The sequence below is a fragment of the Pogonomyrmex barbatus genome, unplaced genomic scaffold (assembly GCF_055798465.1).
Source record: "Pogonomyrmex barbatus isolate J1 unplaced genomic scaffold, ASM5579846v1 scaffold1, whole genome shotgun sequence".
Classification (NCBI taxonomy): Eukaryota; Metazoa; Arthropoda; class Insecta; order Hymenoptera; family Formicidae; genus Pogonomyrmex; species Pogonomyrmex barbatus.
The window spans coordinates 12,047,447-12,074,832 of NW_028297098.1; the positions used below are offsets into that span (position 1 = coordinate 12,047,447).

Here is a 27,386-nt window from a genome sequence, read left to right on the forward strand (position 1 = left end):
GACTTTCTATCGAGAGAGCAGTTTGTCTCTCACGCTTTAGTAATTTTAAAAGTAACGATTTATTACGTGCTATATTTTCATATTTCACGCATATATATATATATATATATATATATATATATATATAAGTTTACAATATTTCAACGACAATCATGGTGGCGCGACGGTAGATGAAGCGCGTTGAGAACAGAAACGCAAACTTTAATATTTCTAATCATTTTCTCAGCATCGAGAAATATTCCAGGGTCAATGTTGCGAGAGCATTCACATTATTATTAGTTTACACCCCACTGCCAACATCAGAGTCTGTTCTATGGCGCCGCGTTTGCAGGCTTCATTTTCGCGCGTTAAAGCCGCCTAATGCGATAAGTTGGAGCCAATATCGTAATGGAGGGTCCTGCGTCGCGACATATGTCCCCCTGTCCGTACCAGTGCACCGATGATTCGATGATCGTCGTTGTTTTCGATTAACCCTCGACGACAATGAGTTAAGTTGGCGCTCTTATGGCAATTTGGCCAAATATTCCTTTTGTTTGACACTTGTTCCGACACACTGTTCCTGTCAGGAAGGAATAAGATAAATTTGAAAAAAATCTCGTTACTCATACGTTATACTTTTCAGTTTCACGAGATCGCAATTACCATCCAATTTCTAATTTTTTCGACATCTTTTCCGCGTGTCATAAAGGATACAGAAAGAAACTAACTACTAACATACGAATCATCATCGTTATCGACATGGCGCGCGCGTTCGCGTTTCCATCCGAGGGGTTTCGTAATTATGGTAACACCGCGATCTATGAGGCGTGAACCACGACGTTTTTTTGCCGTTCGACCGTATATCGTATCGCTCACTCGACGATCTCGCCGTCGCACGAAGACAATGAGGTCTCCGCGATCATTACTGGAAACGATACGCGCTTTCCGGTCGCAAATCAATTCGCTCTCGCGTTTATGGTCGCATCCCCGCGGCGCGGCCGGTAGTCAGGGGGATAGTCGTTGGGATCATGGTAGCATTGCCAGGGCGAAAGCACCATGACTACCCTACACGCACACACGCCGTCACGCCTGCTGACCACAGCTATACGAGGGCTCTGGGTCCGGCCTGGACCACCCCCAAATCGACTAGCTGCCGCTACTGCTACCGCTACTACGGATTTTGCTGCCGTCGCTGGAACTGGCCACCGTATTACCGAAGCTTATTGCCGTCGCTCGAGTGACGTTTTGCGCTTCTGGGATACGTCGAATCGAGAGATGTCGCGTCTCATTCTATGTAATTGTGTTTCTATCCGTCGTCTATACAACGTTGCAACGTTTTTGCTTTACGTCCGGCTATATATATATATATATATATATATATATAGAGCATTACGTAAGAAACTGTGTGATTTTGACATTCGCGAGAAGCTATCGTTATAGCAAAAAAAAAAATGAAATCAAATTTTCGATTCTAGCCCGAGAAATATCAACGATGCTTTTGATTTTATATTCGAAGTATTTCATTATAGAAATCTCTTACGATACGCTGGTGAAGCGTAGTATCATTTGATAAAATCAGTTTACGATCAACGGTTTACATACAATTTCGTTGGAGCTGTGCTCCAAGTTTGTGACTTCAGTGAAATCAGACAGTTACAGTTTTATCGCCGTTTCGATTGACAATTTCGAAGGGAGAAAGCCAATAGTATTTCCTAATCAATCCTAAAGCAATTCGAATCGCCGGTACAAAAACATCGATGCAAAATAAGATGACCTGGCTGTGCGCCGAGCTGCTGCGGACTACTTCCGGACGAATGCGATCCTCATCGTCCGAGTCGCCATTACATTTTCATTATGGACGTGCCCGTGTCTCAATGGCTACTGCCACGCTAACGATATCTTTGAAATCTCGTCGCGGTCTAAAGTGAGATGTCTCAATCTACCGTCTTTCCGTTATCTCTCAGATCTCTCATCAAAATCGATTTCTATGGAAAAATACGATACGACGACGAAGAATATATCTATACAATATGTATTTACACGTTCGTCGTAGAGTACGAAGTGGAAGATGCATCGGTGATTGTAATTGGAAAAAAATATGTAGCTTAACTCTCTTGCATTCAGAGCTTAAGCTTTTCTTTATTCGAGAGAAAGATCTATATTTTACATACGTGAAAAATTTTGATTACACATTTGCGAGGAAATTCGAACGATCGCGTGATGATCTCCGCATTTTTGCATGCCAGCGGGAATACAGGATCGGTCCAGGAGAGTTCCAAAGCCAATAAAGTGAGGCCTGGTGATACATGATCGGTGACTCGGTATACGTGTGTATATTGGAAGCCAAGACCACTTTGATATAGATTCCCGTATAGTTACTCGATATTTCTCTAGCATCGCGCTGCTTTGTTCCCGTATTACATTACGCCCCAGCGTTACGTATTGCCGGCACGCCTGAATACGACGGACTTTATTACCCGTTGGCTAGAAAAATACGCGCGGAAATGTAATTCATCGGCATATAGCATGCGCCGCCTTAGAATTTCACTATTGTAAATCGAAACAGTTATGTCGTAATAGAAAAGTACATTAATATTCCACGTCATTGATAATAAAGATTCGATTAGATCAGCAAACTATTTAGCGAATAATGACATACCGTAATACATCATGTAAAGCGATGTATCGCGAATGGAATAAAAATTGTATTCTAAAATTTCTAAAGTTGGTGAAAAAACATGTAATAATATGTTCGTTACAGATGATTTTACAACGCGTGGCCGACACGATCGGCGATTGCCATCGTTCTTGTTAATGTTGCATAGTTATTAGCATTCCATTAGATTTAATGGACCAGCTGCGCGCTCATAAACAGGGAATGTACAGTGGTTTTGATTGTCGCAACTTTAAACTGACACTCGAATTCGTTCTAATTAATTTATTATGATCCGATTGCCGAATGGAAATTGAACGAATTAGTTATTATTTTGACGTAAATTCTCGTAAGTTTACGCAAAGAATTATTTATTTATAAAAGTGTATATAATTATTATTTAATAATTTTTTACAAAGAGAAGAATCAAGTGAATTATTATAGAGATTGTCGGATGCGCAACATTTTTTTACAATTCAATGGGAATTCAAGGGAAGAGAAAGTTTCGAGGTCTTCGCTCCTACGCAGATTGTCGATTGCAATGATTGCGGTTTAGTTTTTCGTCGGTACCGGTACCGCTACGGCTCGGTTAGCGATCGAAGGCCAATGGATTTCTTGTTTTCGCACTCTCGTTTACCGTGGATTCGCGGCTCTTTTCTGATTCTCTCATCTTGTTTGCTCTATTTAATCGGCGCTCCGTCGGCAAAATCCAAGAGAAATCGCGTAATCCCCGGAGAATCATTTCTTCTTGCATCAGTTATCGACATCCGCTGACAATCGGCATTTACCGTCAAACCTACATATAATTTTGAATCGCGCTAAAGGAAATATAAAATATAAAGGAAAGACGGTAAGCTGAAAGCAACTTCTCGTATGAAGAAAAAGTCTTTGATCGCAAGGCTAGATCCATTTACATCTAGATATCTATTAAAATCATGCCGTCATGATTGTCGGCTACCGTAAATATGTTTAAAATGAGGTGAGAAGTAACGTAGCATTTAAAATATATCCGATCTGACTAACATATCTATCTATACGTATCAGTAGTAGTCTAACGAAATAATGATTAAAAGAAAAAAAATGAAATGAAATATTAACGCTGTAGCGATAAATTTTAAGATTATAATCCAATTTGAAATATATTCAATATTAGCAGATCCATTGAGATTATTACTCGGTATTGCGTGCCGATGATTGAAGAGGAGAAGATGACAAGAAAAAAAGAGGTAAACACAGTAACACAGAGGTATTTAAAAAGTATACAGCTGTGGAGCTGAATATCTTACAGGTGTAATATTCCATCATGTTCTGATTGTATCGGTAGGCACTACTCAAAGTAGTGCTGAGGTCCATCGCGGCACTTCCGGGCCCGACGGCCATCGGGAATCCAGGCCTGCCTGCTTCTCCCGAAGCGGAGCAGATTTATATAAAACGTACGAAACGCATCCGAAGGACCGGCGGTCCCATTGACCGCCGATAAAGACCTCTCACGCGACACGTTTCCTTCAGAAGAGGGAACTTTCGTCTCTTTTTTTACGCGAGCGAGGCGAGCCAACCTATGGCAGTGCGGCACAATGACTGTCATCAGGAGCGTCTTTGTGCCGGGCGACGGGTGGCTGCGGACAGCCGGTCAGCCGTCGCTTCATCCTCGAAATGAATCGAGCGCCGCCGAGTCTCTAGTCGCAAAGCCGTGAAAAAAATCAAGTCTGAAGTCACAACTCACACGTAGTTCACAAATGTCACGGAATACCATTCATAACCACTCGCCCACGTGAGCGTTCAAGAAATATCCTGTATTTGTTCAAATTTCTCGTAAGAGTTTTTTCACACGTGTGCCTTATGAGAGAGAGAGAGTTCTTATTTCTTCCAGAGAAAAATATTGCACATAGTTTTTATTTGCAAAAATATGTCCTCGGCGGAAAGTGGAAAATTCCAACGAGAGACAAATCTCTCGTACGATATACACTTAACATATATTGTTTTACACATACGACAAGCACTGCTCTCTTGTCGTTCGCCACAATCACCAATCCACCAGTTCACTGCATCCAAGTGTTCAGTGTTAAAACTCGAGCGTATCGCACGTTTTATCGTTTACACAAAAGATGACAATTTGACAACATGTCCAACGTCGCGGTCAGTGGGGAGTCAACGTTTATCATCACCGAATCGATCCGCCGAAGATATCGAGACGTGGATTTTCTCAGGATGGCATTACAGAATGCGTCGCGTCATCGGATGCAACATTCATTCCGCTCATCATTGACAGGTGATAGACAGGCGAGACGGCGAACCGGTTGATCAGATTCAATACAGCGCGTGGGACATCGAAGCGTCAAAGAGCTTTCTCCGTTGAAGCGCGAAATCCTTCGTGGCTTCGCGTGGCTTTCTCCAGAAAGAAGGGGAAGAAGTCTCGGTCGGACGTCTGGCGCTATCGTTATCAGCCGCCGCGGCTGTTTCGTCCGTGCCCCCGAGGAAGCGGCGCGAACCGTGCCGCCGCGGCAAAACCGACGACGACGACGACGACGTCGAGGAGCACGAAGGTGGCTTCTGCCGAACGGACACACGTGACTTTGGACAGCTTTTCGACCCCCGCCTCGCGGCGGCGAGCTTTCATCCCCACGCCGTTCTCGACTCCGCCTTTTGCATCCCTCGATCAGCATCCAGCCCGAGCCGATTGGTCGGACCGGCGCAACGGCCGGGTGGGAGAGCGCCCTGCGACGAGGGGTTTCTACGGAAACGGCGGTGGCGTCGCGCGGGATAACCTCGTTATTGGCATCGCGGCGACGGCGGCGGGAACGGGTGTGGGACAGCGCCGGGTATCGGGCGCGGGGCGGCAGGCGGGCAGGAGGGTGGCGGAGGACGGCGGTTCTCGGGATGGAAGATAGACGAAGGTGAGCGCGAAATAAACGCTCGCCGACTGGTCTACCGCCAACAGTCCCGCGCGAAATCACGCGGCGCACACCCCTGTGAGCACTGCTTATTCATGAGGGTGTCCCTCTTCTCCGGGAGAGAGAGAGAGAGAGAGAGAGAGAGGAGGTCCTACCTCTTGGGCTCCCTCGAATACAATGTCGCGCCCTATCGATTTTATTTATTTAAAAGTTACCCACCGTCGACCCGGTTTCTCTTCGCCGCCGTACGGCCGCCGCTGCGACATGTGGCACTTGATTCCGTGGAATAAATCGCGGCACGCGTTTCGATCGTTGATCGATGAAAGAGAGATTGAAGAGAAGGAAGATAATAGAAGAACTGCGAAGCAAGAATAAATAAAATGCGTTTGTCGTTAACGATTTCACGATAAATTTCATCAGTAATCGGAATCTTTGACGCATTAGTATATCTCCGGCACGTTCGAGTAAGTTTTTTAATAATTTTCTCTTTTTAATTATCTCTTAATTTCTCTTTCGTATGACATCGCGTTGTTATAATTTATTCATTTTATCGATCCTCTTGTACGCAAGAGCGATATTGAATGGCCATATAAACTTGTTTATCGTCGTAGTTTGGAGATGGAGGGTCAGAAAAGAACAATGGCGGCCCGACGAAGCCAAATATTTAAAAATTTATGCTCGTCGAGCTGGTATATCGCCAATACTATGTGAAATAACGTGTCTTTTGATTATTCCTCTTGAACGGAAATCTATCTCTTAAAATTTCCAGCCTCGCGATTAATTCTGCCCATTTGATTACTCTTTCTCTTCTATCACTTTGCGTACACATCGTTTTTCACATCGGTCTTTTCATTTTTATTACAATGTCTTATCACTATGGATTCACTAAAACACGAGGATAGCGGAAACTATCTAGAGATATCTCGGCTTAGTTTTCGTAAAGAAATCGCTTGGATACGACATTTCGTATACGTACAACCGCTCCTTATATTACAATAACTTTGCACTGAAAGGGTTAACGCTCTTGGAGCGTGTCGCGCGACGCTCCGTGCATGCATCGCCGCGATTAATTACGAGATACTGATTACGTGGAGACGAATACCGTGGACACCGTTCACGGATCCCGGAGGGATGGCAAAGGTGACCGAGGGAGAAAAGGGCCTTGCAATCTGCAAGTTGCGAGCGGTAGGTGGGGAAGTCGAAGTACGGAAGGTGGGGCACACGATGTATACTACTGGTTTACGAACTGCGGCGCTACTCGCTCTTCTGTGCAACGCGTTCCTTGGGAACTTATTCTCGGACATGATACGTATCGTGAAATACAGATACTTATTCTCCGGATGTGAGTTACAGTTTACGATGCTTAAAAGTTGGAATCGTACGAACCGTTTGACATTTATCGCTCATAAATACAATCATTCGTTTCTGTATTATCTACATTTTTCAATTTGTTTTACATTTCGTTTGTAAAACATATGAATCTGAATATGTTGAAATTTAATTAAATTTCCGTGCGATGCGCAAAGCGTGAAACAGATTTTATATGCGAGAATTGAAAAAAAAAAGGGGGGATATTTATTTCGCTGCCGAAGTGGTCAGCGATATCATACGGTGTCAGCCGTCTTTTTTTAAATGTTACACCGAGAAGGACTCCGAACCCCGTTTCTGAGCCACATCAGATCGTGGGCCGGATCGCCCGGAAGGTGCGGTCAGGCGTCGTCGTCGTCGTCGTCGTCGTCGTCGTCGTCGTCGTCGTCGGTGGGACCGTCGCTGGGCCGCGAATCTCACAAGGGTCCGGTTTACATTCGAGTGCGTTCCTTCGCGATTTCTTTCTCTCTTTCTTCCTTTCCACACGCCCCCTCCCCCCCCCCCCGCCGCGTCGTCTCCCCCGTCCCCTTGCCTTGCGCGCGCTGACACTAGATACTCAACATCGCGAAACTTTACGTGTGCGTCTTGTCAAACGGTGTCGTTGCGCAACCGGTGCACGCGACACCGACACTCGCAGTCGGGCGAGGCGGAACTTCCTAGCAGCAACACGGTCGATTCGGTTGTCGATTCGTGAGAATATCGACGAACCGCGCGGGAAGTCGAGCGCGTACAAAGTTACCTAGCTCTCGAGACATACGTGCGAAAAGGCTCTCTTTATTTTTCTCTCTCGGTTGCTCCGTGAACAGCCTCGCCCTTCGGCAACTTTCGGAATCTTCAATTTTCAAATTACGGCGTAATCAAGCGAATTCACTTATCTGCGCGTTTGTTGCTCTCCTATTCATCGTCATTCTTTTTTTCCTCGTAGAAACAAAACACGGTGATAAAGTAATCTTTCATGGCGGGTCCTTGGAGATATGCCGATATGCTTATTTTTTCACCCCTCGCAAAAAATTCCTGCTTCACCTGACGCGTGATCCTTACGAGCACGGACCCTCCATTCGTCATTACTACGCCGGTGAACCTAATCTCCCGAGGATCTCGTTCGAGATTACGCTTTGGCATATCATTTGCCTGAACGAACGAGCGGCTCCGGCCGTGTTGACGGGTAATATGTCCTCTACATGATTGCACCGGTGCTCGACGCTGAGACGACGCATTTGTAGGCGAATAGGGACGCACTGTGTACCCGGAGGCCCTGCGGTGTAGTCGGCGGAGGGAGGGTGGAAAGCATCGTTGCGGTGTACGCGGGGGTAGATGCAGATGAGGTCGCCGTACGGGGTGCATCGATCATTGGGGTAATGCGGCTGCATCGTGCTCTTGGCTGTCCCTAATCAGTGCCTAGACGAGCCACTATCCTTCCTAATCTATGCGGCCGACCACCGCATTAATCTCCTTTGTCATAGCGCACAAAATCGAAGAGTTTGTGAAACTAAGGGGACGTCTGAAATTTATGATATCCTGTATTTAGTGTCCTTGTCACATAATAATACTAACGTTTTAATGTCTTAATGCGCTTATTGGAATTCAAAGATTAGTGTGATGTATAGACATATATTTTCTTTTCAAAGATAAGTATCTATTTTATCCCGATCAAAACCTGAAAAAACATAAAGATGCTGTTCGATTTATTAACAACAAATCCAAAGGACACTTTCATTGTTGTCTGGAATTTTGTAACGAGTACACAAAGAATTTACCTCCGACAAAGTTCTTCCGATGGCGGTACTACCGAGAGGAAAGAAAGGTGGGCGGCGATAACTCACGAGATTTGATGTAAATAGCGCACTTACTTATTCGCCAGTGTCGTGCGGCAGAAGTTAAAAATACGGAGGGTAAGGTGAGGGGTTGCTCGCGCGGGAAGGGAAAGAGAAGGCGACTTTTTTGCGTAATGAAAGCAATCAATTCAAGTCCCTGCCGCCTCCGCCATCCTGCCGAGAGTGGTAGTCGTGCTCTCTCTCTCTCTCTCTCTCTCTCTCTCTCTCTCTCTCTCTCTCTCTCTCTCTCTCTCTCTCTCTCTCTCTCTCTCTCTCTCTCTCTCTCTCTCTCTCTCTCTCTCTCTCTCTCTCTTGATCCTTCCATCTTGCCCATTCTCCCTTACGTCGCTTGGTCCTGTTAAGGACGCAGGAAAGGAGGATAGCGATGGTGGTGGTAGTAGCGACTCACCCTCGTTTCACCGCACCGCGTTGCCCACCCTCTTTCTTGCCACCCCAACGGTGGCCGCGACCACTTTTGTAGTCATCATAAAATGCCCTGCTTTCAAGTTCCGACGATTGCTACTCTTTTTTTTGGTCCTTCCATTCCGAGGGTAGTGCGCGGCGGTGGAAGAATAACGAAGTGGGGATCGCGGATGAGGCGAAGGGAGAGGAGCGGCGCGAAGAGAATGAGAGGGGGCGGTTGAGGTGGCGGTTAATCCTGAGCATTCCTGCCGAGGGACGCGGGTATGGAAGGACGATCTCTTTAAAAGAGCACTAAAGTATCGTTAATCTTAAGAAGAGGAGCTCTTACTTTCGCCCGGACAGACCGGTTAGAGACGCGTCCGCTTGATACAGAAAGAAATTGCAACGCCCTGAAATAAATCCCCGTCGTTCCGCGTCGAGTTTGCCAGTGCGAAACAGTATCATGCTATTTTATTACCGTTAAATCACAGATTTTTCGATACTCCGACTCCAATACGTTTTAATTCAGTTATGTCGCGTTTATCTTTTTATGATATATTGTCAAGTTTAATAGGAATCGATAATTGATATGGTATAATTAAATAATTAATATTATACGTAATCTTTTGTCGATTGAATGATCTAACATAATGTCTGTTACGTTTGTCTTTCGGAAATACGTGATAATGTTAATGAGGATGGGATTCCTCGACGACAGACAAAGAAGCAACCTTCCCGCGGGAAATGCTAAATGTCAAACACACAACCCTCCGACATTCCCGCGGGAGCTAAAGGCCATAGCATCATAATATGATTACGTTCTGTTCGTTATCCCCTTGTTTAGAGACACGATTATTATTGTGCGTCGAGCGTTGGCGACAGATTTATGACAATGTGTAATGTAATACCAAACGATTCGATTGCGAAAATGATCGATCGTTTTTTCATTCAGATGTACTCTTCGTTCTTTTTTTAATTTATATTTCTTGAATTACTATCAAATATTTATAATGTATTTATACCATCTTCCTTAACTGAAAAATCATATATATTTATTCTCTAAAACATCCATGCCATTGCGATATAATTCAGACAGCTTTCCTATATAGATAACAAAAAGTAACGGATACCATTCGCATTTCTGCTGATGAACAATCGAGAGAGAAATTGGGTCCTCGCGTTTCTCCCTAACAAGTTGCATTTCCAGAAACTTCCTCAGTATTAAGCATGAATAGCGTTATGGCGATGGCTGGAAGAAGGGTTGCGTCGCGCACGTAAGGGGGACGCACTCGAGTGGTTTCGTCGTCGTCTTGTGGTGGGTGGAAAGCCTCGTGGAGGATTCGCCCCCGTGTAGGGTAGTGACGAGCGCGGGGAGGAAAGGGGGAGCAGAGCGAACATAGCGCAATGTTCGCGTATGAGCACAGGGCACGTGCTGTCGCGTGCCGTGGTGGTCGGCCGTGATCTATGCGCCGTCACAACGCCTCACGTACATGGAAATTATTGCCACGCAATCCGGATACGGTATTTTTCGACGCTGTGCTACACGCGCGCGTCAGACCCATCTCGATTTAGCGGAGTATTTTAAAAGCTATCGATCGCCGACGAGATGCGAGAGAGAGAGAGGGCCTCCGTATGCTTGAATTTCGATGCGTCGCACGACAAAAATTCTTTTGCTCGTTAATCATCGCGGGGACATATTGCATCGCGTCGCATAGCGATATTTTATTCGTCGTGGAACGCTTTTATAAAAAAAATTTCGTAACGCTGAGTGATATATGATTTTATTTTTCGAGTGTTTCAAGGTATTTGACAAAAAAAAAAAAAATTCGACAAAAGTGTGTCGAAAGTTATATTGTTTTATTTTGCAAGAATATTGTCTTTAATTATAATCTCGTTAAATATATCTTGAATCATTATTAATTCTTCTGCGAGAAGGATAATATTCGACGATTGAAAAACAGCAGCATGCCTCGACCCTCTCTCGAAAAGACGTGGCGATCTTGCTCGACGTCTACGTGGAGGTGGTGATGCGGTCGTGAATAAGGGAGAGCGGCGTGCGCCTCCAGGGGGTTTAACCCGGGGGTTGGTGCATATTTCACGGTCTGTGGTCCCATCTCGCGGAGACAATCTGAACCAGCGCGGATACATCATCGCGTGACGCCACGTAATAACCTTCTGCGCCACAACGAGCTCCTTTCAAAACCCTCTTATTTATTCATCTCACCTCGTCCGCCGCTTCTCTCGCTCTTTCACCCTCTTTGTCCGACTTCGGTACTTCGCCCTCTGCGCGCGCGAGTCAACCCTCAACGTTACCCTTTGCAACTTGGCAGCACACGTTTTTCTAAACTGAAGAGATCTCTCTTTTATAAGGGACGTAGATATTCCATTTTTCTTCTTAAGAAAGCAAACTTTTTTGAAACGCTTTTGATACTACCGCAAAATAATGTTAATGAAAGATGGAGCATTCCAATCCTTCGAAGTTTAATTATGCGATAAAAGATACCAAATACTTTTTATAAATTACCGGTTTGTTATCGAAGAAAGTGACTTATCATCTCTAGTTTGTCGTTTCGTGCTGCACATGACATATAGACGTGTCACGAGCAAGCTGCTGCGGAAAGAAAGTATTAATCGAGCACGACATATTGCTCGCCGCCTCGCATTCCACGAATAGCGTTTAATTTATACGCGAATTCTCGCAGCGTTTCTCTGTGCGGCATCTTCGCTCTGATTTTAGCGCCAGATGTTGCTCGCGACATGCACAACTGCACCGATGAAGAAGCAGTGACGAAAACACGGAGGAAGAGACTAACAGAATCTTTTTTTAACACGTAACGGTAGTATTATATCGCTAAGGCACACTTTGAATTGCCTACGCGTAACAAGGGGGTCTATCTAAATTTAATTCTTTCATTCAGTTACTTATTAACAATAAATGAATGTTGAATGAATGAATTATTTTACTCCCGTTACGATTTAGATAAAAAATAGTATTTTCGAATGTTTGTTAAAAAAAAAAAAAAAAAAAAAATAAAGAAATGGAACGAACATGGAGGACATCGAATTTCGTCGCTCGTGGAAGCGAAGCGGCCCTGACCGTTAAGATAATAATAATCTTACGAGCGCATGAAAAGAAGCCGGGATGAACGAGATGAACGAGATGAAACGAGACGCGCGTGAGAGCGTATACGTCGCACACGCACTTGGCTTCTCTCGCGCACGGCAGAAAGGCTATTTGTCGGATGACAAACGAGCGGCGGGCTACGTGGGTGGCTTCGGCAGTCGCGGGAAATGGTGAGCAGTGCGCCGTGTCGCCGCGCGCGCTTTCGCGCTCTTCGTGTGTCTCGGGGCCCGAGGGCGAAACGAGCGAAACGAGCGAGACGAGCGAAACGAGCGAAACTGACGAATGACACGTGTACCGCGTACCGCGTCGATTTTCTCTTGATCCACGCGCGGAAAGAGGACCATCGTCGCGATTTCCTCTCTCCGTGAACGCGAACCGAGCGTGAACCGCCGCAAATTTCGGCTCGTCCCTACATCGACGGCCAGAAACGGTGGATCGGGGGCGAGTATCGTAACTCAGAGAGAACCCGATTAGAGTGCGGATACATTTCGGTGGCCGGCATAGTAACGCTCGCACACGCGCACACGCACACGCACACGCACACGCACACGCACACGCGGAAAGTGATGCGTGCGTGTACGTGTGACCGGGAGGCACATAATGTCTAATGGGGGTGATTGTGCTCGCGCTCCGTGACGGATCAATCTGCCACCCCCTTCAACCTCCTCCGCGTCTCCTCCTCGTCCTCCTCCTCCTCCTCCTCCTCCTCTTCCTCCTCCTCTTCTGCTATCCCCCAAGCCGAAGAGCGAGAGAACCGTCAGCTCTTGGTCCCACCAAGCCGAAACCCAAGCACGGACTCGCGTGGATAACGCAACTATTCGTCATACTATCGTGGAAGGGCTGGGGAATTAGAAGCGCTGGAAGCGTTATTAATCGGCGACCGCTTCGGTTTAGAGTGCTCCTCGAATTTGCATCTCTGAACAATTAATTAGCAAAGTATTAATTGAGAGTCACGCTTGTCAAGTAGTAACCACGTTAAGTAACCTAAATAAGAATTGTAATGGATATTTACAGTTCTCTCATGGTGAGAGAAAGGGCAATCTCGAGCTTTGCGAAAATTGCTAAAAATTTCAAATCAGCTCAGTGTTCCTACTCCGGAAGTGTGAGCTCCCCTGATTATGGACGAAATAACATTCTGTTACGCGTGCAAAGACATTTGCTGGCGTGTTTGCGCGGTCTAATTTGTTCCTGTTCGTTACCAGCTCTCGCACTCTGGAAGCGAGCACTATGTGGCTATGAGATAACGAGGCGATCTCTCATATCGCGCCGCCCACGTGTCCCGTTGACATAAACACGGCGCTCACCGTGTATGCCGATCGTTCTGAAGACCCACGTGGTGCCTGGGTCGAGAATCGGCGACGGAAGGAAAGAAGAAAAGGAAGGGAAAGAAGGACGGAAGAGCGCTGCCTTAAGGGGAGATTAATAATAAGTCGCCCCGCGCGCTTCTTGCGTTTCTTCTCTCTCCTAGAGCAGATAACTCATCTCGCAATGGTGGTGTGGCCTGGAAGAGAACTCCCCCCCCCCTCCGCCCCTCCGTCAATCTCTCAATGAGCGCAGCTTGTTTTAATTGGCGTTATTAATGACACCGATATCCGGCACGACCGTACGATTCATCCATACTTCCGATCCATTTTGTTCCTTTTTCGCCGCGCTATACTTCGAGACATTGGCCGCGATGCGTTATTAAGTCGACATCGATCTGACATTAATTATCGCATCGCGAATCGCCCCGGCTCTCGGGAATGGCAAATCGTTCTTACCCACCGAGCTCGGCCAGGCCTCGACGAAAGGTATGAACGAGTTTCGCGCTTCGACTCGCGACAAGTCGCAGATGGCAGCAGGCGGTTGTTGCTAAATCCTAAATCGCGTTAATATCGTTTATAATTTTTCTCGAGCCAGGTAGAGATCACGTCGAGGCAAAAAAATCGAGGCAATTCCTCAAACAACAAAATATTCGCGAAAACGTACAGATCGTAAATTGCAACGTTCACGCAATGAAATATAACAAGTATTGTTCCTAGGTGGACTTTTCGCACCTTTCTGTAATTTTTTTTTTTTTTTCTTTTTCTTATCTTTGCATCCGGAGGAGATTCGCGCGAAACCATGTACGAGCATTAACAGACTCGACGATCGTTAAATAGTTAGGCCGCACGCATATCAGTTCCGCTTATTGTTCGAGCCCGTAAAAAATTAGTTTCTAAAAGAAGATATTGTGCAATAGGAGCAACAGCGCGATTCCCTCGGAGAGGATCGGAATTATCTTAGACGCGTTCATATGCGTCTGTTTCTTATTAACGCTTTAATCGAAAGTTTAATCGGAAGTTCGCGAAGAATTTTTGTCTTACATGCGCCGTTAAATATGTAGGTCCTACGTCTCGACGATGATAGATCCTTTTATGGATATGTAAATTATCGCTTCAACAAACTTATTCCATTAGATGTCAAGATTATGATAACGGTACGCACGCATCGCCAGAAGATTACCGAAGAGCAAAACGCGAAAATTCAGCGTGAACTTTCTTTCGGAATCGAAAAATCTCACGAGAGATTGACATTTAGACAGCATCGTTAGCAGGTGCGATCAAACAGGCATTAGAGTGGAAAGCGAAGTGATTCGATTGGGTCTGTATTACGGGCTACCTGCGACTGCGAAGCTTAATGCTTTTCTCATTTTAGCAAAAACCGGCTGCGTAAAGTCGGTTGATCGGCACACGAAGGATGCATTATCGCCACTCGCGATCTTAATGGACGCCGTTATCCCGTCGTATCAGTGGTGACCGGTGAAATTGGAGCGAAATGCCGAGTTGCCCACTTTACGATTTCCATATGACTTCCATAATCACTCGCGATCGCGTGTAAAAAACATTTCTGGTGGCGCGCGTAAAAGTTGCAAATCGCGCTTCTAGATGAATTTTATTTTATGCTTTAGCGGATCGACACGCGTGCACGCGCCACAGATCGATTTCTTCGATTTTAATTACCGAAGGTCCTGTACAAACTTAATGAACCGATGAAATCGCTTTTGCAATCGATAGATGGAAATCGATACGACTCGGGGGGGGGGGGGAGGGGGATATCGAACGCTAATGAGCACGAAATCCTACGTTTTCTCCCAATCCGCGTAAACGCGCAAGGACGGAGGCGCGGAAAAACGCGTTGCAGGAAAAACGCGAATCCGACACTCTCGGTCGCGATCGCAAGGACGTTGCCGGCGTAAAGCCGGCAGAAAATTGAGCAATTGTTCTCTTTTTTTCTTCTTTTTTGCTTTTCCGCAAATTACAATACCGCCCGTTTAACTACGATTTCCATGTGCGCAAGAAGGCTCGCGCGCATACAATCGCGATTATCATACCATAATCGTGCGTGCGACGACTAAATTATTTCTCGTGACGCTCGCGGATTTTTTTGCGCCAAAACTCGCGCAGTTGCAATGAGGTCTCCTGTAAAGTTTAAATAAGCAAACAGGACTCTGCGGTCGTATTTACTTCACGTGCCGACACGCCGCGCTATAATAGCACGTGACAGACCAGCGTAGTTCTTTTTTTTTTTTTTTTTTTTTTTTTTTGAGGGCAATTCAGAGTGACCATCTAGCATACACATACAACCGAAACGTTTATACGTCAGCTACCGCCTCGCCAAGATTTACCGGGAATCTTGCGGTCGCCCCGGTAATCGTTCGCCGTTTATTCCGACTTGTGCATTATAATTGCGCGCGCGGCGCATAAAACTTCCTCCTTACGTTCGTCAGCTCGCGTCAGATTGGCCGGGATCCTCATGTATCGCATTTTTTGTTATGATTTATGAAATCTTCTGCGTTGTCAAGTCTGCGTGTCTCGCGATGCAGACTTTAAGGTTTTAATACCGTAAATCTTGAATATTCTTATTTTGCAGAGCAACAGTTTTAGTTTTGCTTCTCTCTTTTATAGTTGTAACGTCATTATAAATGCAATTATTTATTGTCACAATCAAATTATCCGCCAATATACATGCCACGTTTTCGCACACTGAGATTCGAACCGATACCGTTGGATTCCATTTTTTTTTTTTTTTAATTTCCGGTTTGATCGTTGATTCGCGTAATAGAAATCTCACATCGATCGGGTACAGGAGAAACAACATGGTCGTATTATATTGTACGTAGTAGTAATCGCGTTTAATCCCCGTGTCGCGGGGTATTATATTATAATTGCGCCCGTGAAGCATACCTTTTCTTTTCATCGGGCGTTCCCAATCGAACGTGTTCTTCTCATCCCACGCGCCACGTCGTTTTTGTTTATCGAAAATTCTCGATAAACTACGAATTCGCCGAGAAGCGAGAACTCGGCGGACGGCGGTTCGGACTGTCCAGAAAGCTCTGTGGTCATGTCCGGCCAATAATCGACGCCGCGCCGCGTTCGTCTCGGGCGCGTATATTATAAATGCGCGGCGCGGCTACCAAGCAGATATCCGAACGCGCTTCGTGGCCGAGCGGGTAGTTAAGAAGCGGCTGCAGGTTGGAGGCGACGTGTTACGGCTTTAACCGCAACAACGCGCCTCCGACCGCAGGAACCCTTTACTTTGCTCTTTACTGGAGCCCCGCGGTCCTTGGGGGCACCTACCACCTTTGCTATCCTTCTCGTCCTCTTGTCCCTCCCCTCCCCCCTCCCCCGTCCCCCATGCCGTTGCCGCCACCGCCACCGCTGCCACCGCCGCCGCCGCCGCACCGCGCCCATAATTACCGCGCGATGATACCAATGGTATCGATCATCATCGGGCTACCCTCTCTCGATGTTCGATTCCCCCCCCCCCCCCCCGGCTAAGCCGTAATCCCTATTAGGCGCCGTAATTACACCCCGATATTATATACCAACGTTACATCGCTATATACACGTACCGCCGTAAACCTTCTCTTCTCTATATATATCGGAGAAGCGCAGTGGAAATTGGCCCGGGTCTCAGGATGCTCGCCGTACTTCTAATGCTCCACGCTGCGGTGAGAAAAGTCTCGTATTTCATTCGGTGGCAATTCGTCCCGGGAGTTTTCCCGTGCGATCGGTATTACTCGATATTACCTTCAAAAAGCGTTAGTAACAATGTCATGCGTCACGCGAGAATAATGTCGATATTGCGAAGAGCCAATTTTTCGCATGTAATCGCATGTTTCTCTCTCTCTCTCTCTCTCTCTCTCTCTCTCTCTTTTTTTTGCTTTTTTTTTTTACATTAGCGATTAAGCGACACCGATTGCGACGTAGCTGACGCGAGCGCGGGAGAAGCCACGGATTTTATTTTAGAGTTTCATTTCGTAGCTCGTCGGATCGCGGGCGCACGGAGGATGAGTCACGGTGGCATTGTTCGATGCCGGACGGAGAGATACAGCACAGGAATCATTTCCTGCCGTATCCCTATCTATTCGCCCCTCACGTTCACGCGGTTCGCGCGCGTATGCGTTAGCCGCGCGCGTCGGTGTATGTGGAACGACGCGCAACGCATCTCACGCTCGAGTGCATACGGCGTGCACCCGTCTAGCGTCTGACGCGCGTGCACGCGACGCGTTTTCTGCAAACTGTTTTACGTTTCGTGGACGATGTCAGCCGCTTGTCCAGCTGTAGCTACAACTCGCTTCATTGTAGCCGCAATCCTTGTTTCACGCTCCGCGTATCGACGGATATTTTCTTCGCGATGCGGGGCTATTTCCTATCGACTACTCTCAAAAATCGACTCTCTCAACCTTTTTCCCGTCATTTCGATAATACCTTACGTACGACATACAGGTGGTACTACGTTTCTACGTTTGAAAAAAAGTTCGTGTAGTAAGTAATACCGCGTCGTATCCATATCTCTTTATGGAATCATGAAAATGTAAACGTAACGTATCGTTTTCCGCGGCTACTTCATTACGAAACGGAGTACCACTGTGGAAAGAATATAATCTCTCGCCGCACGTCTCTTCCACAGAAGTCCGATGAACGTGTCAACGATACTTATGTATCCTCGGCGCGGAGGCACGATTGAAATAAGATCACGACGGGAGCATTACACGACACGGACGCTCGGAAGCTCATGCGGCGAGTAACAGATGCGCCAATCCGCGACGCGGCGCCGCCGTCTGAAGTATATTCCGCGATCACGCTCGATCGCGGCAAAACGAGTCTCTCGTATGAATCTCGTATGAATCTCTCCGCGTCGTTTCCGCATCCGCCTATCGGAAAGCAGGTGGCACGCTAATTTATGGACTTTTGGGAAATAGCGTTAGGATTCTAACTGAATTCCCGTATCGCAAATAATATAGTACATCACTCCCGAGATCCGCTCATCCAAATCTGATGTATCTCTCGCACAAGAGGGGGACGGGGGAGGACAGGGAGAGGGAGAGAGAGAGAGAAAGAGAGCGTCGTCTCAATTCTATTAATTCAATTATATTGAGGAAGAGATCGGTGCGGTGATAACGGGCCGGCGCTAACGAATCGCTTCCTCCGCCGGCGATCATCACCCGATGATCAACATTAATCCCGGGACTGGGTACGCGCTATCCCCCCGCGCGTATGTCGCTCAATTTGTTTCCTCGCGCCGGTATGTTCGTACGTCCGTAACGGACATGCGCCGATGTTCACGAATACTTTTGTAATTCGCGTAACGAGCGTATGCCGGGTGCTCGAAACATCGGTATCGGTGTGTATCGATACCGGCGCGGGCGATCTATCATCGCTCGGGCCGAGCCGGCACGCTCCATTACTTCTGCACGCGAAAAATCGAAAGGCTTCCGGCCGCGCGGCGATTCCGAGACGATCGACGTGTCGAGAGATGAAGGTTGCGTTTCTCCGGGATGGCGTCCACGTAATTCCTGTTAATTTTTTTCTACAAATATGTCGAATCGGCCGTGTGCTCTACTCGTAATTTAATTAGCCTAGCTGCAGCTGGATTCCGTGTACGTAACGCGCGAAATTAAGCGCGGCGATACACCCCGGAGGTGACCCCCCCCCCCCCCCCGGTTAAAATCGAGCCGTACCATTGTACGAACCGGTTCTCGCCGTGGTAACGATCGGATTCGCTTTTTCCTGACATCGTCGTCAGGAGCACGAGCAAGGATCATTAGACACGACGTCCGTAATGATTGCGTAACGTTATGTGTTACGTATGCAAGAGTGGCAGGTTATCTTTATGGCTACCGACATAACGAGCATAACGAACGTATTTCCATTTTTCTCTCTTTCCGTTCGCTCATACCGCCTGTTAGATTCGATCGATCGAAGTCAATCTTATGCGCCACCGTTCATTGAATCTATGCACATATATCATTTATGCACGTCGTTCGAAAGAGACACGAAAATTCTGCGGCGTTACAAAATTAAAACTTTATGATGCTCGAATTTATGATGCCGGTTATAAACATCGTGGATGGAAACAGATAACTCGCGAGACTCGTTCGACAAACAAATACGCTGGAAATTGGAGTTAACGAGATCGGCAATCTATCGGAATCTCCAGAAAAGAAAAAAGCTTGCAGGAAATATATTTATAGCGAACGGATCGATAATTCCCGTTTCCTTGTACAGCTGCGAGGAAAGCAAAGGCGTGGATGATGGAAATTCTCTATTTCTTTCCATCGATCCACTTGTGCACAATTTCATCACTTTCTGACGAGTCAATTTCTTTTCCTTTTACATACGTCTGCAAATATTGCAAACCGCCAAGTGCGAAGATATAGAGCGACCAAACAGAGCGAGGAGGATGAAAAAAATAGAAAAAAAGGCAAAAGTAGAAAAAAAAAGGTTATCGAGAGGTCGTTTGCTAGGGATCCTACGAGCATTGAAATCGTTTCATACCATACGTCAATGTTCACCCACACATTTCGAAATCGCACAACACCGCGAATCTATCGTGTAGGAGTTTCTGAAATACAGGACTTGTAATAATCTAAATTTCTTACCGTAACGAGTAAATTTACAGCTATCGATATATGAAGCGTCAGTATTTTTCCATATTGAATCCGCCAAGTCGCGCATTATCTCCTTCAATGATCGGATAATACCGCTCGAGAATCGCTGGATACTGACCTCGCCGATGTTTCCCTTTCATTACCTTCCGGTATCGACATCGCAGCAAATCGCAGTTATGCAAAGAAAGGGGAGTAAGGCGGAGCGAGAGGGACAGAGAAATCCGCGAAGGGACTCGAAGGAAAGTCGAAGTAAGGGCCCCCCACGAGCCACGAGCGGGCCCAGCTCTCCGTGTGGTCCTCCGCTACGCCTTGCGGCGACCTCATCCCTTCTGTACTCATCTCCCCCTCCCCTATTCCCTCATCCACCTCTTCTTCTTCTTCTTCTTCTTCTTCTTCTTCTTCTTCTTCTTCTTCTTCTTCTTCTTCTCGCCGGCGCTCTCTCCTCTCCTCGACGGGCATAAATCTCGGTAGGTTGCATTTATACTTAATGTTGCCAATATCCCGCTTGATCCCCTCTGCCTACCCTCTTTGCCTCCTCTCGCTTCCCCGCGCGCTTCTCTTTATTCTCTTTATTAGCCGAGAGACCCACCACCCGGCACAGGATCGAGCGCGCGGGTACGACACGCCGCACTTCGCCGGTTCACCCGGTCAACCCCGGCCGCGGCCGGGGCGAATTTATCGTTCCCCCGGTAATGGATAGCCACGACGCCGTACGTCATCGGCGTCTCTCTCGTGTAAGGAGTTAGGCCGCAGCAGCGTTAAGAATCCTCGGGAATCAAGCGCGGAGATCGCGACCAGATAGCCCGCGCTGTGTGTCCGCCGTATCGTTTCAAGATATCTGTCATGCGATTACGGAGAAGGGCATGACTTGTTGTTTAGATACTTCAGGCACGTTTGAGGTGTTCGCAACAAGTACCTCGAGACTCCTCCCTCTCGAACGTGAACCTTAATTTTTCTTCATATACAGATGTAAATGTGAAATAATTTTATTAACCAGAGGTATCAAAAATCATTGAAGCGGAAGGGCAAAACGGATATCCGCCAATTATCGTTGGTTTGGAAATCTCTGAGATCCAAACGCAATGTCATTCAGATTGATTGATACGTTCCACGAATATAAATCGAGACGGGTTTACCACCCAACGAGATCGATTGACTTAGCGCGCGTCAAATTAAATCGATGCGATTTCTAAAAAGAATAACGTAACCATCTTGGGACTTAAGATGCCATTAAGATAACGAATGACCGTATACATTTTAAATTCCGACTGCATGAAAATATAAATTATTATATTCCATACCGAAAAATCGGAGCAGTTTTATTATTCGAAGTGTAAATTAAAAAAACAATAATTTACAGAATTAACCATCGATACCGCGTATTATTCTTCAAAGTCTTTAAACTTGAGAGCGTCAAGCTTGGAAATTGTTCAAAGTGGATGAAAACGATTGAGTACACGAAGAATGCAATTGTATCGTACCGCGTCATTATTTCGTAACACGAATCTCTCCATTATCATCCCCTTTGTTGTTCCTTCGTGTTCCTTCGGCCAGACGGTAACCTTGAGCGATCAAAGGGAACTCGGTTTTCGAACTTCCTCGCAAACTGGTTACGCGCGGTTCCTGGTTCAGAAATAGCGTTCGCCAAGGCGCACCTGCGCTCGCGATGACGCGAATGTACCGTTCCCGTTTCTCTTCCCGTGTCCCACCGGGATGCTTTATTTCCCTCGGCCGAATGATAGAGTGCGCAATGGCTCGCGATGCGCGTTTATCGGCCGGTTCGATTGGTGATAATGAAGTGCGTCGTAAATCATGTATGCACGAGACGGAACCTTCCCCTGCCTGTGCGATTATTGAGACGTTATACGTCGGAGGTACAGCCTTACTTAAGGCAGTTACGGCGAGATCGACGTAATAACCGAGATCGGGATGCCCGTTAAGAACACATGTTTATCATCCCTTTTTTTTTTTTTTTTTTTTTTTTTTATTTCGCTCGCATGTGCCGCGATTAATCACGCTGTCGCTTAAGTGTACATTTACTTTCTCGCCAAAAACTTTTTTCAATTCGAATTAATGACCGCGAGATTTACAAAGATTCCAGAACGATCCTTCGCTCGCGGTGGGAGCGTTGAGAATCGAGAGAGGGTGATTCTCACGTGCGCTGAAACGTCAGGAGAGAGAAACGGCAACGGGGGTGTATCGTGCGCTCGCTATCTACGAGCTCGCCAGAGCCGTTTTTCTGTCAATCTCCGCGTGATCCCTGTAATTTCCTGTCTAGAAAACCACGCCATGGCTTTAATGCTCCATTGTCTCAGCCCACCCTCCCCCCCTCGCCGCATGTCGACCGGGGACTGTACTACTCCCACTATTTTAACTATGGACAGAGGTTCTCATCGCATGGCGATAAAAAAAGGAAACTAGTTACTACGTTTGTATGGTGGAAACCGATTATGTATTTAGCTTACTTTACTTCTTTTATTGTTCAATTCAAAAAGGCGTAAATTATTAATTTTAAACAATTTTATTCTCTACTATTTTTGTACATACAAAACATTACTCGATTTACATTCTATACCGACAATAATTTGATTGCGCGACGTCTTTACCGTTTTCACGGATTACATAAATTAGACGTACACTTCGCAAACGTGATTTCGTCGGTGGAAAAATGAGCTCTGCCTCTCTATCTCCTGCTTAATATCGCGCGCGGTATTCTTCTTTCCGGGAAGCATTTTACGACGCCCGGGATACAAAAGTCAGCGCTACGTAATGGATCTCTGGGAGGATCTTGGTAGGGAACGATGCCCGCGAGGAGGTATCTGAAAAGCCACCACCGAAGTTGTTGTCCGAAGTGAAATGCACTCCGTCGCCCCGCGGCTACGGAGAAAATTTATCTCGCCCGTATTGCGCGTCGCAGGTAATTAATACCGCGCGAACAATAGTTCGCGAAAAATGGCGAACGTGCTAGATCTCGCATTGTTTTGCCAGGACACAGCGTAGTGCCGCGTATGGAAGGCGTCTACGTGTGTACATGCCTGCGTGTGTATGTGTGTGTGTGTGTGTGTGCGTGCGTGCGTGCGTGCGTGCGACGGGGGGTTGCGTTCAAACGGAGACAAAGTGGTCGGCGCGAAGCGCGCGCGGTTAAGCGGGGCCTCGGGCCCCAGAAGAGGGTCGCGTCAGAGGCGGGCACGGTGAAGGGGAGGCATTGTGATGCGCCCGGAGATCGGTCACACGATAGACCCGGTCAAGGACGTGCTCCGCGTCGGGTTCCCAAGCGAGAGCAACACACTCTCTCCGCGTGCACGCACGTGTGTGCCCCCCCCCCCTGCATGTCTGCCCCTGTGCGTGCCCCTTTCTCCACCGTCTCGCTTTTCCGTCGCCGTTCCACGCGATATAATAGCGTAGCATTTTTATTTACGGCTACTAACGCTTTTGTATTATCCCGTAATTTTATCTAGCTCGCTAAATTAGATCGCGAGGCAATGAAAAGTGAAATGGATGATTAACCGTTTGCCTTCTCGTAATCATCGCTTACACGTTTCGTAAGAAACGGCGGCGGTACATTATGGCGGCATTGTATGCGAAACGCGTGTTAATACGGTGGAAACGCCGCGCCGAAGTAATTGCGAAATGAAATTGTGTTGATCGTAGATCGCGGGAGATGTCTATTGTTTTTGAAGATGCGGGTCAACTGAAACGCTTTCGGTTTCTATCTTCTGTTCTCGCGGCATCCTAATGCTTAAAATACAGAGAAGAGAATGGTATTCTGCGATTTTCATGATGATTACGAGGCTGTAACAAAATTTTATTGATAATAATTTTCAATTAATCCGATCGGTCAAACGCGATATCGAAAGCGTGACTAGGCATTCACGTTGACTTCGGATCCCAAGTAAGCGCGCGTGCTTCGCTAAATCCAGAGATCCTATCGCCATCGACGTCCAGTCGGTGTCATTCGGTATCGTAGCCGATGTTGGTTAATGCAATTTAATGATTGGTGTTATGGTAGCACGCGCGTACTCCGCAAACCCATAAGCTACTCGTTGTTAGGGCGTGTATCATATAGTTTCGCCACACAATATGTGCAATCTCGCCTCACCTTTTCTCTTTTTTTCTTTTTCTTTTTTTTCTTTATTTGCAAATCTCCTTTAGACGACGACTTTCAATATTGACCAAATAAAATATGCCTCGACTAGTTAATTAAATTTTCATTTCTCTAACAATTTCAGTGTACCTTCATTTGTGTAAAACGAAACGGAGACTCCTTCTAAAGTGGGTCATTCCGAGTTATTTTAACATTGGCGAAATTGTGCTGCAACGAAAGTCGCAAACGGCTTCCGGAAGTGGCGCATTCGGCGATCGACGAGGTCGACCACCGAAGGTGGACGAGTCGGTCGCAGATGCGCAGGTGCACCTTTCCTGTGGCCGTTGTACCTTCGGCCGATTCCCCACGGCCCGCGCCGCCGTGGCGGGTCGATCTGACCTCTCGCTTCCTGCAATTTGGCGTTCTTGAAAATCAATGTGGGCAGAGCTATCTCGCGGTTCCCATCGCGCGGCAGCGGCGGCTCTTCTTCAGTTTGGTTCAGTCATCGCTCCTCTTCCCGCTCTCTCTCCTCGCCTGAGAAACTGTAATACGGAGGAGCGACGAGAGGAAACCGACGGTGTTGCACCACCGCTTAATGTCCCTTTTGTTTAAGGGGCACCGTAACGCGGGACCTTCGTCCGCACTTCTTCAGAAACCGCGGAAGAAAATATCGTCTGCGAATCTCGTGAATCACACGCAAATCCGGCGCGTTGAACGCGCGAAACTGATTGTACGTATCAAACAACGTTGTACGCTTCGATCTCGCTTCGATCGTCGTTTCCTCCTTTTTTGAACACGAACGGCATAAACAATTGCGAAAAAGAAACGCGCAATTGTGTGTTCCTCTCCTTGGGAACATCTTGTGAAATTGATGTCGCGAGATAACGCCCGAGATAAAGTTGCGCATACGTGTTTATTATATGATGATTGCGACGATGATTACTCATGCTTAAGTTTTTGCGCGTGCGAGGGAAAATCATTTGACTCATGAGAAACTGAGTATATTGCATTTTATTCTTAATTCTCCGCGGATATGACGTCCGTTGGTCTTTCAATTTTATTAAATAAAATTATCGATGGTCAAAATTTTTAACTTTAATTAAATTGAATTGAATATATAGGCAAAATTTGAGACACATAGCAGTTATTTTTAGGTGCTTGTCTATTAAATCTCTCATGACATTGTTTTGATTGATGAAAAGATTGGAAAATTTTAATAGAATATTTATATATAGCATGTCAAAAGAGATACGAAGAGCTGTAGCATATTTTTTCGATCAACATCCAGTCAGGGATTGCACCCAGTATTGATTTCCAGAGGTTATTGTTTCGATATTGAACAACCCGCAAAGGATAAATCGAAGTCTGGTGCTGCCTCCCGGCCAATAAATCCGTTCACCGGCTTACACAACGAGTCGTCTTTTTGCTGAAGCTCTCATTTCTTTTACCACGAATCTCTCGGTATGAAATATCAGATCATTATTATTTTTCAAAATGACGAAATAAGAACATAAGTTAAATACTTGTCTTAATAAATCATGTAATTACAGAGAGAATATCATGCAGAAAATTACAATACAGAGCTTTCAGCTGGAAAGCAAACAAATTTACTTTATTTGACGTCGCGTCAAGATATATTTGACACATTCGCGCTTTAGTCTCTGCCATAATCGCGGCAGAAAAATTTACTTTCTTTCTGGGTTACGTGGAGGGAAGGCTCGATTCTGTGCGGCGCGACGAGACAATCTAGCCGAGCAAAATGAACTACTTTCTGATACGTCGTATGCACATGCATGTTTGCTCCGAGCTGGCACCAGGCAAAGCGGAGTCGTCGATGCGAACAATGGGGGCCGCGGGAGCGCAGACAAGGACGATCCCACGTCGCCTCGTTGCTGCTATGCTCCCCCCCTCCCTCCCCCCCCCCCCCGCGGTAGGTGCGTTTCAGATGCGAGCCGATTTCATTACGGTCTTCCTCCCCTGCCTGAACTCGCTCACTGGCCTATCTTTCAGGCTCGATCACGCACCGTGAGAGAGGTTGAAGAGGCCGGCGCTGCGACTCGCGACGTCGAGAGCGAGTTCGCAAAATGTGGAAAAAGAGACGTCTGAATATATGTAATCGATATTTTTTCAAAAATCCTAATCCTACCTGATCTAAATATTACATCCTTCCCTAAGTTTTTATACTTATCGTTAAAAACTTATGCCTGTAACACGGTATAATTTAATTCATGTAACGTATTAAGTATCTTCAGTCTCGAGTGGAAACGTGGGAACGTTTCATTTACGTATTTCAGGAGGCTGCTGTACGGTGCTATTTGGTGCGATAGGATATGTAGAATTCGCGCTGCCTTACAAGTTGGACGTAAAGCGTTAGCATTACGTCGCTGTACGCGCAAGTTTAAGGACGTGCTTACGTCGTCGTGCAACGACGAGGCGCGCGTATCCGGCATGCGAGATACATATAATACCGCGTAGTTACGATTCCGTGTGTATGCGAGTACCATGGGTCACGGTATTGCACATTGCGGAGTATTTCGACTAGCTCTCTCTCTCTCTCTCTCTCTCTCTCTCTCTCTCTCTCTCTCTCTCTCTCTTGCGGGGTACGTGTTTACATTGATACCATTTGCTGACCCTTGAACCGCCGCCGCCGCCGATTGCGAAACGCCTTTTCTCCCATACTCTCTCGCAATTCTGTTCGTCCCATCAATTATTATGCTAATGACAATGTTATGACGACGGATGAAGTCAACATCCAGCGATATTCGGAGGGCGAGCCTATCGAGTATATACAAACAGCACACATAAAACACGCGACTTCTCTCACGTTAACATTCTTTTCGATCGATAAGTAATCCTTAGGCTAAAATATTCATAAAATAATTTTTGACTTAATTAGCAGCTCGGATATATCGGTGATTCGACCTGTTCGAAATCTGTTCAACGCTATTAATTACAATTGGTATTTGGATTGCGCCGTCGATTAGTAATCCAATATATAATATCCGAGGAATGTGAAATTTTACTAGGTTTATTACGACTAGGCATTGAAATTGAGTCTCTCTCTCTCTCGATAAGTTCAACTTTCAATGTGTGTTGTAAGTACCGTTAAATTAAGCGCGATATTATGGTAGCTCTGTGCAAAGAGAATCGCGAGCT

General features: G+C 46.4%; 1 protein-coding gene across 1 annotated transcript in view; it reads right to left on the reverse strand.

The window, feature by feature from the left end:
* The window catches only part of sv (paired box protein shaven), a 122,534-nt gene that overhangs the window by 29,177 nt on the left and 65,971 nt on the right, over positions 1-27,386 (reverse strand). The window lies entirely within an intron of this gene.